This window comes from Chanos chanos, chromosome 6 (genome assembly GCF_902362185.1).
Source record: "Chanos chanos chromosome 6, fChaCha1.1, whole genome shotgun sequence".
Taxonomy (NCBI): domain Eukaryota; kingdom Metazoa; phylum Chordata; class Actinopteri; order Gonorynchiformes; family Chanidae; genus Chanos; species Chanos chanos.
Genome location: NC_044500.1, coordinates 46,097,058 through 46,107,918, shown reverse-complemented (window position 1 = coordinate 46,107,918; position 10,861 = coordinate 46,097,058).

Sequence of the window (10,861 nt, the reverse complement as noted above, 5' to 3'; positions counted from 1 at the left end):
GGCAATAATTTGTTTACACACAAACATACATACACATGCACATGCACACGCACACGCACACACGCACGCACGCACGCACGCACACACACACACACACACACACACACACACACACACACACACACACACACACACATTCTTACAATCTTCTTCATTTGTCATTGCCACATTTGCTCTTATGGGGGGAATGCAGCGCTGATAAGAACGCCCTGACGATGTTAGGGAGACGATTTGAAGCTGTTACTGGGCTAAGTGTCTCTTTCGGAACAAGCTTAGACAGTAAACACACACACACACACACACACACACACACACACAGAATGTAGTCAGTAACCTGAGCGAGGTCATAAGAGTGGGTGTTGACAGCAGTCTGACGATGAGTCATATTCACACTGGACCCTTTCATCCAACCGATCAACTTTACACTTTTACACTTACAGATATAACCCACACACACACACACACACACACACACACACACATACACACACACTCACACAGACACAAATACAACCCCATTGGCTCATCACTCTCTAACACACACACACACACACATACTTGAACAGATATAAACCTACAGATATAGCGCACACGCACACAAATACACACACTCTTGAAGAGATATAACCCCACAGATATAGCACACACACATGTGAACAGATATAACCCTACTCACACACACACACACACACACAGACACGCACACAAACACACACACACATGCAAACAGTCCTACAGGCTACCCCATGTCACATAGAAGAATTCCACTTTTAAGGACAGTCTAGCTGTTTCTCTCTCTCTCTCTCTCTCTCTTACACACACACACACACACACACACACACACACACACACACACACAGTTCAAGTCAAAGTAAAAACAAGTGTAAACCCATGAGCATGGTTCTATAGGGTGTGTTAGGGAAAAAAAAAAACTAGACATTTAGGATCTTTGACAAAACATAGGCTAACATCACACAGGTTTGTTTGCTCCCAAAGTAACATGTTATCTAAACAGTAATGTAACGAGACCCTTTAAAATTAGAATAATTACTAGGTTACATCTAGTTCTGCTGGCGCTATGTGGTCTGTCGTGCAATAACGCAAACCGCACAACATAAGCACAATTAGATGTAATAATTATACTTTGGAAGTATCGCAACATCCAACAATAATCTCATAATAGGTTTTTAGGGCTAATTTTGACTGGCAAACATCTGTAGTATGTAAAGAATGTTTTGGTTTTTTTTCCCCTAGCAAAGAAAAGTGGCCTCAAGTACTATGTTTGCTCATTTCAGACTTTGCATCTCTTCTGAATGTCTCAGGTCAGTTCCGCTAAAAAAGGTGTTCAGTACAAGAATGATTGTATTGATTTTTATGATTTGTTATGGCAGATCACACATGTCAGTAGAGAACTGTATGCCTTTACCACTGACCTTGTGAAGACATGCCATACACCACGCCATACCCTACGCTGTACAACAGTGATGTGTTTGTTCAACATGTATGTCCACTCTGGCAATTTACTGAACACACACAACGACGAGCTCACACACACACACACACACACACACACACACATACACACACACACACACTCGCCCACGTAACTATCAGTCAGAAAGATAGACAAACAGAAAGATAGACAGACAGACAGATAGATAGACAGACAGATAGATAGATAGATAGACAGATAGATAGATAGATAGATAGATAGATAGATAGATAGATAGATAGATAGATAGATAGATAGATAGACCCTATCTTCAGACAGACGAGCCTGCAGGAAGACCCTATCTTCAGACAGACACACAGACTAACAACATTTCATCCAGACAGACAGGAACACATACAGATCCTATATTTGCCACATTAGTTACTAGTCAGTCATTCATTTTCAGCAGAGGCAGGGAGAGAGGACATGTGAAGGACCTCTAGTGTATCAGTGAAACAGGAGAACACGTCAAACTGTGCCCACACACACACACACACATACACACACACACACACACACACGCACACACAGAGTTACTGATATTAACCTTCAGCGGTGGAACAAAAATATTCAGCTCTAGATTAGGTCTTGTCACTGTGCTCTCCAATACTGTTACTACTCTGTCCTCAGGACTCGATGACAGATGTGTGTGTGTGTGTGTGTGTCAGTCAAGCCTCAAGCTGGAGACTGGACTGTTGACTGACTTGTAGATTCCTCATACAGCGGTGAGTGACAATAAAAACTAGACAATATTAATGAGACTGGGCAGGGTAGCTCTTCTCTTCCTCTCTTCACTTCTTAACTGTCCATCAAAGCCGAGTGAGAGAGAGAGAGAGAGAGAGAGAGAGGGTGAGAGAGAGAGAGATAAAAAAGGAGGTGTGAAAGAAACAGAGCTGACACCAGGTGGTCCAAAAGGGAAAAAAGTATAAGAAAGAGAGAGATGAGGGGATAAGAGAGAAGGAGAGAGAGAGAGAGAGAGAGAGAGAGAGAGAGAGAGAGATCGAGAGATCTGACTGAGGGGAGGAATTCCAAAATTAGATGAATAAAGCAGGGAGAGAATGTGTGAGAGTGGACAGACAGAAGGAGAGAACTGTGTGAAAGAGTCTGTTGGCAGGCACTTGTCCTCAGGGAAAGGAAAAGAGAGAGAGAGAGAGAGAGAGAGAGAGAGAGAGAGAGAGAGAGTGTTGCTGTTTGCTTTGGCATCTACACTAACAGACAAAGAGCACTGTAAGTCATGCCCCTCCTGAGGCCTGCTTTACACACACACACACACACACACACACACACACACTCACACACTCACACACTCACCCAGTGTGCACTAGGTTCATGCTCTGTTATGACCCCTCAGGTTTTCGTTTCTAATTCTCCTCTACTCTGTGATTAGGTTGGAGTCCAGTCAGTGGGGCTTCATTGCCTGGCTGCCAGTGTAACGTGTTAGACAGTGTTCACACAAACTGCTCAGATCTGTGTAAAACCTCCTATCACGTTATACACTACCTCAGCAAACCAGTTAACTTCACGTTGCATCCCTCAGCGCGTACGCTTTCCACCTCAGAGGTTCTAAGAATGAACCCTGGTCTCGTAGAGCTGTCGTCATATGGGCAAATGCCTGTTGACACTAAATACCGGTGCTGGTTGTCCACGGAGTGTTACCCACCAACTCTCCACTGTCTGAACAGTGAATAGAAAAAGAAAAACAGATTGACTTGCCTCCAGGTTTTCTCTGTAGAGAAGAGGAGGGTTGGGACTACAGTGGAAGAGCAATGAAGATGCTTCAACAGCTTTCACTGAAATGGCATGAGATGAAACTATAAAAAAAAAAAAAACCTCAAATTGGCCCCTGAGAAAATATGCCCCTTTAAAATCATTGTCTCAGCTCCAGGGGTTATTAAAATTGTCAAGTTTTGTTTAAACAAGATCGGATCCAATAATATTCCATAGTGTGGTATGTTTATTCTATGCTCGAATTTCACGCTTCAACAATTTCAGCCAAGACCTTTCTCTAGAACGTTCTTCTCTATTCCGTTTTGCTTTTAAATGCAACATTAGCCAAGAGCAACACCTAGGTTTCCCTGACTGTGCTGCTTTGTGTGTTAACAGGACCAGACCTAGGCGTGAGTTAGTACTGACGGTACTTGTGTGTGCCAAATGTAAAGAGTCATGACCATACAATTGGCGTTTAGAGCACACGATGCTCTCCCCTGAGGAAATGAGCTCCAGAATAGTTATACACACAATCATTCACATCTTTGTACTTCTGTTCTCCCAGCTAGCATTTACGTTTAGATAAAACTACTGGGCTGTTTCTCTTGGATCTATGCGGAAAGAATCAGGATGCATTTTTTTAATGCAGTGCTGTGCGCCCTAAGGGCAGTTCAGCCACAAAGTTATTGGAGAAATATAAATAGAGATGTGTTTAGTGTCCACTGAGCATGAATTTGACTTTCTCTCTTTTTTTTTTTCTTTTTTCTTTTTTTTTTAAATGTTGGTGCTCTTACCATCGCCTGTGTCTGTATATCTGCATTTGATCAGTTCTTCTCTGAGTTCCTCCCACACTGAAAGCCTCTGCTCATTCCCAGGGCAAGGTATTACACTACATCTTTAATTCAGATAAGGCACTTGACGTGAGACAGTCAATTTTATCTCAGCAGTCCAGCTGTGACTCATCTGCGCGGATGCCAACTGAAATTCCATTCTGTTCTGAGTCTGCTCTTCAGATATGAATATTCCTGTCTCTCTACTGAATGTCATAACACAACCATGTCTACACCTCAATGATCTACACCAGAATTCAACAATGCAAATGTGTGTGTGTGTGTGTGTGTGTGTGTGTGCGCGTGTGTGTGTGTAAGTGAGTGAGAGTGTGCATGCATGTGTGAGAGAGGTCTGTGTTTATGTGTGAGAGAGGTATGTGTATATGTGTGTATGTGTGTTTCTTTTTCTTTTTTTTTCTAAAACGTATTCCATCAGAAAGTCTCATCTACCAGTCCACAAGACACGCAATATTTTGATTCTTTTTTTACTCTAAACCTGTTGTCTGTCTGAGTGTATTTTTTCCTATCCAAATCTTTCCCACTGCCTGATTTCTCTGTATGGCTGCTCCGTGTTAAATAAGGGTGACAACAGACAGCAGCAGATAAGAGAAATCCCTGCTTCCTATTTCACATTATTATCACATATGTCCATCTGTCAGAAAGGCAATCTCACAATGAGTGCTCCAGTGAAAATCACCACATCAAATCTCTCTCTCTCTCTCTCTTGCTCTCTCTCACTCTCTCTCTCTCTCTCTCTCTCTCTCTCTCTCTCTCTGCTGCAGTCATGGGGAAGCTTTTCCCTGTCTCTGTAGGGAGCTCCATCAGCACCACACAGAACCCAGGGCAAGGGAGAAGCCGGTGATGTCATAATGAGAGCGGAATCTTCGGTGAGAGCCAACAGAATGTTCAGCTTTCATTAGAGTCAATCGAAGTTCCATCTCTCAGCGCAGGGAAATACTTCCTTAACTTAATCTTATAATATCCTATCTTTCAGTTTAATGCTCCTAAGACCCACCCACCCTCCCATCAAGCGAATTATTAAAGGCTGTCCCTTGGCACCACTATCGAGCAATTGAGCATGTGCCACCCCCTTTCTCTCCCTCCCTCCCTCCCTCCCTCCCTCCCTCTCTCTTTCCTTCCACCCAACCATCAGCTCCTGTCTGCATACCACAGCTTAGAGATAATGCTAATCTCTCTGCTCATCTCTCTCTCTCCCTCCCTCTCTCTCTCTCTCTCCCTCCCTCCCTCCCTCTCTCTCTCTCTCTCCCTCCCTCCCTCCCTCTCTCTCTCTCTCTCTCTCCCTCTCTCTCTCTCTCTCTCTCTCTCTCCCCTGTTCTTTCTTTTGCTGTCCTCCAATCTCATGATCACTCTCCACCTCCTCTACGACACGATGTTTGGTGCGATCTATCTTTCTCTTGTCCTGTCTATGGCAGTGTGGAGCAGGTGGGAGATGGAGGTGTTGATGGAGGTGTGAAGGCCGTCTTTCCCCTCTGTTTAATCACTCTTTAACACATAGTTCAGCTGTGTCAAAACAACAGAACAACATGACAAAGAAAGAATTATATTTAAAAAGAAAAAAAGAAAGCCCTGCATCAGATTAACTATCCTCTTCTCTTCTCTTCTCTTCTCTTCTCTTCTCTTCTCTGCTCTGCTCTTCTCTTCTCTTCTCTTCTCTTCTCTTCTCTTCTCTTCTCTTCTCTTCTCTTCTCTTCTCTTCTCTTCTCTTCTCTGTCTTCATGGAAATTCACATTCAGCATGGAGCAAAAAATGTCAAATACAGAGCACTCTGTGTTGTCAGAGTGTGGCGGCCTAATGTATAAAAGTGTGTATTTGGATATGACAGTGTTTTTGGAGAGGTTGGTTTCCTGACATGTGCCATTTGCTGCGGTACATACTAAAAATGTGTCTCAAGGCTAAAACCTTAGGTCGTTGTGCTTCCTCACGACAAGTACGTGCAAAGCGGGAATGTTCCAGAATCTTCTTTATTATGCCTCTAATCAAACTCTCAGCAGCCTTCCGATGGGAAATCTCCACCATGTCCAAAAACAAATTAAAATCCTCCACCAAACTCCATTCATCCACCCTCTAAAACCACTCAACCCAGTACAGAGAACCAGATGACAGGAGCAGAGGTCAAAAGGTCAGGGGTTATCACGCTACACGCCACCAGCCACCGTGTCTGAGCTGAAGCGCGAGGGTACATCAAACACTACTGCACGACGCTATAAATACACACCCACTTGACCCTGTCTCTAGGAGACAAAGCAAAGGTCATCCTGACGATGAGGAGGTCGTCAAGCTGACCTGTTTCTATGCTTCCGACCCTAATGCCAAGTGACAGGCTGAGGACAAGCGTATGAAACCAGGGGGTCATCGTCAGGGGGGGGTTCAACCGTGTTTTGGGAGGGGGGGGGGGGGTCTGGTGACATGGGTGATTTGTGGCCTGGACAAGGAGGTGCACTCACTCTGTGACAGTCCTTTGTGAAGGTGTCAACAGCAGAGCAAGACACTGGACTCACAATGATCTAAGAGATGGGCATGTCCAAACTCCACAACAGAACACTCCTCCTTTCATTCAGCAACTACAAGGAGGAGTTTATGTCTTTGATTGAGGTCGGTGCGGTCAGCCTCGGCTCTGGACTCTTGTGTGTGTGTGTGTGTGTTTTCATTCTTCCACTCTAAGTGAGGGAAGTCTTATTCTGCTACATGTGAGGGGGAAAGAGAGTTTATGTCCTGTACACAAAAAAACAAAAGCTCAGGGAGGGAGTTGCGGCTTATGGGAACTGCACGTTAGTGTGAAACCTTTTTTTTTTTTTTTGGCACAAAGACGGACTTATAATACCACAGCATGACACAAACACACACACACACACACACACACACACGCACAGAGTCATCCCTCACCCCCTCTCGCACACACACACACACACACACGCACAGAGTCATCCCTCACCCCCTCTCGCACACACACACACACAGACGCGCACACACACACACACACACACACACTAACACGCACACACACACACACACTAACACACACACACACTAACACACAGACACAGACGTGCATGCACAGCCACCACACAATCGCATTTGCATGTAATGATTCTGAGAACAACAGAAAAATCAGAGAGCACCTCTCTCCCTAGGAGCTATCATTCAAAGTCAGAGTCAGCAACTCACACATCAGTGAAAATGGCTTCATGGTAGAATTCTGTTTACCATGTCCCACAGTGAACTGCAGCTCATCTCCAAGTGTGGAGCCAATCCCACTGCTTACAGCCGAGTCCCAGACCCAACAACAAGCAGTTTACAAAAGCTGTAGGACTGACCACTGACCTGCGGCCTATCCAGTTTAAAAAACCCACAACATTGGAACAAGCGGGAGCAGGGAGTGGTTCCTCACAGCACGCTGTAGCATCACCAGACTCCAGACACACAGCCTAACCAAACTTTTTTCACTTGTGGATCAACTGGATCTACTCCTAATCCACAGTCTAATCGTAATCTTTATCCCAACCCCATCTATTGTCCTAACTGGACTGAATGTATATTTTAGAACACTCTGGCTCCACTATCCTCTTTTTAAAACGACACATTTTTCATCCTTGACTGCTGAGCTGAGCTGAGAGCACTTGATCATTTACACATGAATACAGACGGGACTGCATTAAAAATGGGAAACCGTCTCTCATTTCGACTCCGTTTACCATATTTGAGCGTCTAAAAAAAGTGTTTAACAAGGTCATTTCTGTGAGTTTTAACGTGAGGAGAGAAATTCCTCAAACGGGATAATAAGGCAAGTGTAAGAACAGCTGAGCATGTGTGCTGAGGGAAATGTGAGCTGTCTTTTTTTTTTTTTTTCCTTTTTCTTTCCTTTTCTTTGAAACCACTGAAGAGGGTCCATTCTCCATCATCCAGCCCCTCCAAGACACTGTACAATGCTCCCTACTGATCACGACCTGGTTTGATTAATTTTGCTGAAACAACAGGAAGTCATTCTGGATTGTGAACAAGTGACATTTGAGTAACTCGGCCAAATAATCATAACTAAAGGCGATGCCATACAGGCAATGCTGTTATGATGTGATTATGATTAATAACTGCAGAACTGTCATCATGGAATTGGAATGCCATCTGGTGTAGAACCTCTGATGTCATAATGGTCACTGTGGCATTCACCTGTTCATTATATTCCCCACTCTGACACACACACACACACACACACACACACACACACACACTCACACACACACAGAATAGGCCAATGTAAGACTCTCATGCCATGTTTGTCTGTACAGTTGATTAATGGGACAGATTCCAGTGTCTAGAGCCATTTGTCACGGAGGCTGGGAGAAGCCAAAGGCTAAAGAGGCGTGTCAGAGCTGATTAAAGCTCCAATAGCCATCACCTGTGGAAGACTCTCCACTGGAGACTCCCACATTGTTCTCCTCCTGCGTGTGGAAAGAGTGTGATTAAGTTGAAATGCGGCCCCTTATCACCGAATATGAAACATTTCTGTGTTAAGAGTGATAACGTATGGGAAGAATATAGGAATACATCATGACTGAAATAGGGCAACAAAGCCTCACAAAGTGTTTTTTAAAAGAGATATCTTATAATGTGATAATGACACTGCGGTCAGTAAAACTGTTTAACGGTGGGAGGAGCTTAGTACTGCATTAGCAGCTAAAGGGACTGCAGCCCCAGTCTGCATATCCTTAAACAAGAGGTACTTTAGCCTGGTAAAAGGGGTTCTCCGATAAGTCTCATAAAAGGGGCACCGTAGCCCTAGCAACTCACCCCTTCCAATGTCTGTAAGAAAGACAGAATGGTTGTCAGTGGTGAAATAGCTGATTCAATAAATGACACATAAAATACATTAAAAAGTTTCGCGAGAAAATTCTTTGACTTCGATGAATTAGGGATGAAACTTTGACATTCTCTGTTTTCGTTTCATGAGAATGAAGTTGTAATGAAGTCTGCAGTTACAGTTACAAATCCATAACAATATTTGCCTGATCCCAGATATGCTTCTCCTCTGGGAGCCAGTCAAGTCAATCTCATGGCAGCTTACAGCAGAACGAATATTGTTTTGATGTCGGACCGGCTCTTTCGTCGTACACGCAAAACCCCAGGCTGTGCTAATCTCACGGACAGTTTGACAGGCCAATGGATCTCTGCCTCTTTATGCTTCACAGTGACTGACAGTCTAGCCACACCCACCGAATCCAGGCATGATCAATGCTCTGTTTGGGCTGCGCCCCTTTTCTGATTTGACTGACAGGTGGATGGGGCTTCCCTGTAACCCCATGACCTTTGAGAATCCCATGGCAACAGGGATGGTGTGTATTTGTAAGGGGGAGCTGGACGCTGAAGTTCACTTCTGACTGGGTTTATGCAGAGCTGCCAAGGAGGGCAGCGCCTGCTCTTCAGTGTGCTGTGCACTGCATAGGATAGAATGGCTTAACCAGACCAGCACAGACTGACAGAGTGGATTAAATAGCTGGCAGTTTGAATAGGGTCATTAGTGGGTTAGAGAGAGAGAGAGAGAGAAAGAGAGAGAGAGAGAGAGAGAGAGAGAGAGATGGAAAGCGATAGAAAAAAGAGAGAGATGGATACAAGTATTCAATATAGATGGAGAGAAAAGAGAGACAGAGTGCACGCGTGTTTGTGTGTATGTGTGTGTGTGTGTGTGACACAGAGAGAGAGAGAAAGAGGGGGAGAGAAAGAGAGAGAGAGAGGGAGAAAGAGAGGGAACACAATGAACTGGAAAAGGAGCAAGGAGAGGGAGAATGAAGGAAAGAAAAAGAGAGTGTGTGTGTGTTGGAGAGAGGGAGAATGAAGGAGAGAAAAAGAGAGTGTGCGTGTGTTGGAGAGAGGGAGAATGAAGGAGAGAAAAAGAGAGTGGGTGTGTGTGTTGGAGAGAGGGAAAATGAAGGAGAGAAAAAGAGAGTGAGTGTGTGTGTGTGTGTTTTGTTGGAAAGAGTCTTGACAGATCTGCTGAGCACAACACATTAATTACTTCCCGAGGAAATGGTGGAGGCAGATTCAGTTGAAAGAGGACCCTGAATGAATAAGGCGAGATGTCTAACTGAAATACAGTAATAGGACAATTCCCTGGTGATTTGTTGATTTGACTGTGCGCACAGAGCTAGGGCTTGTCTGTGAAAACAGATCTCTCTTCTTCGTCTAATCCTCATTAATGGCAATTAACCCCTAAACCAGCCGTGAAATGATCTAATCAGATTGTCCCTTGTTCAGACACTTATAATTGAAACCATAAGCTGAGCTGAACCAACGCAGTGGTGATGAATGGAGAGTAATGTGTTTTGAAATGTAAGCGATTACTGCGGTTCACTGTTATCATTTTTTACATTCCCGGTAAGCGTCAGCTCATCGAGAAATAATCGTGTTCATGGACATCCCAAAAGATCGGCTGTTTTTTTTTTACAGAGTGTCACCACGCTGTATGAAGTCTGAACCAGTACTGATGTAAGAACTGACTGGGATGCCCTGTCTTGAATTAGGAAAATGGAAAAAAAAGAATTTTATTTGCTGTCCCTAAGCCTGGGGCCAAGTTGTAAGGCAATCGGTTCCAGCCGGGTTGATGATGCTATAGATCCCCTAAGCTCATGGATAAGGATTAGGTCAGAGTTCCCGGGGACCGAACCCTGTAACCCTTCTCTCTGTTTATCTGTTTATCTGTTTCTCTCTCTCTCTCTCTCTCCCTGCCTCCCTCTCTTATATACACACATGCACGCACACACAAACACACACACACACTCACACTCACATACAAATCAAAGTATTAATTACATACAAATCA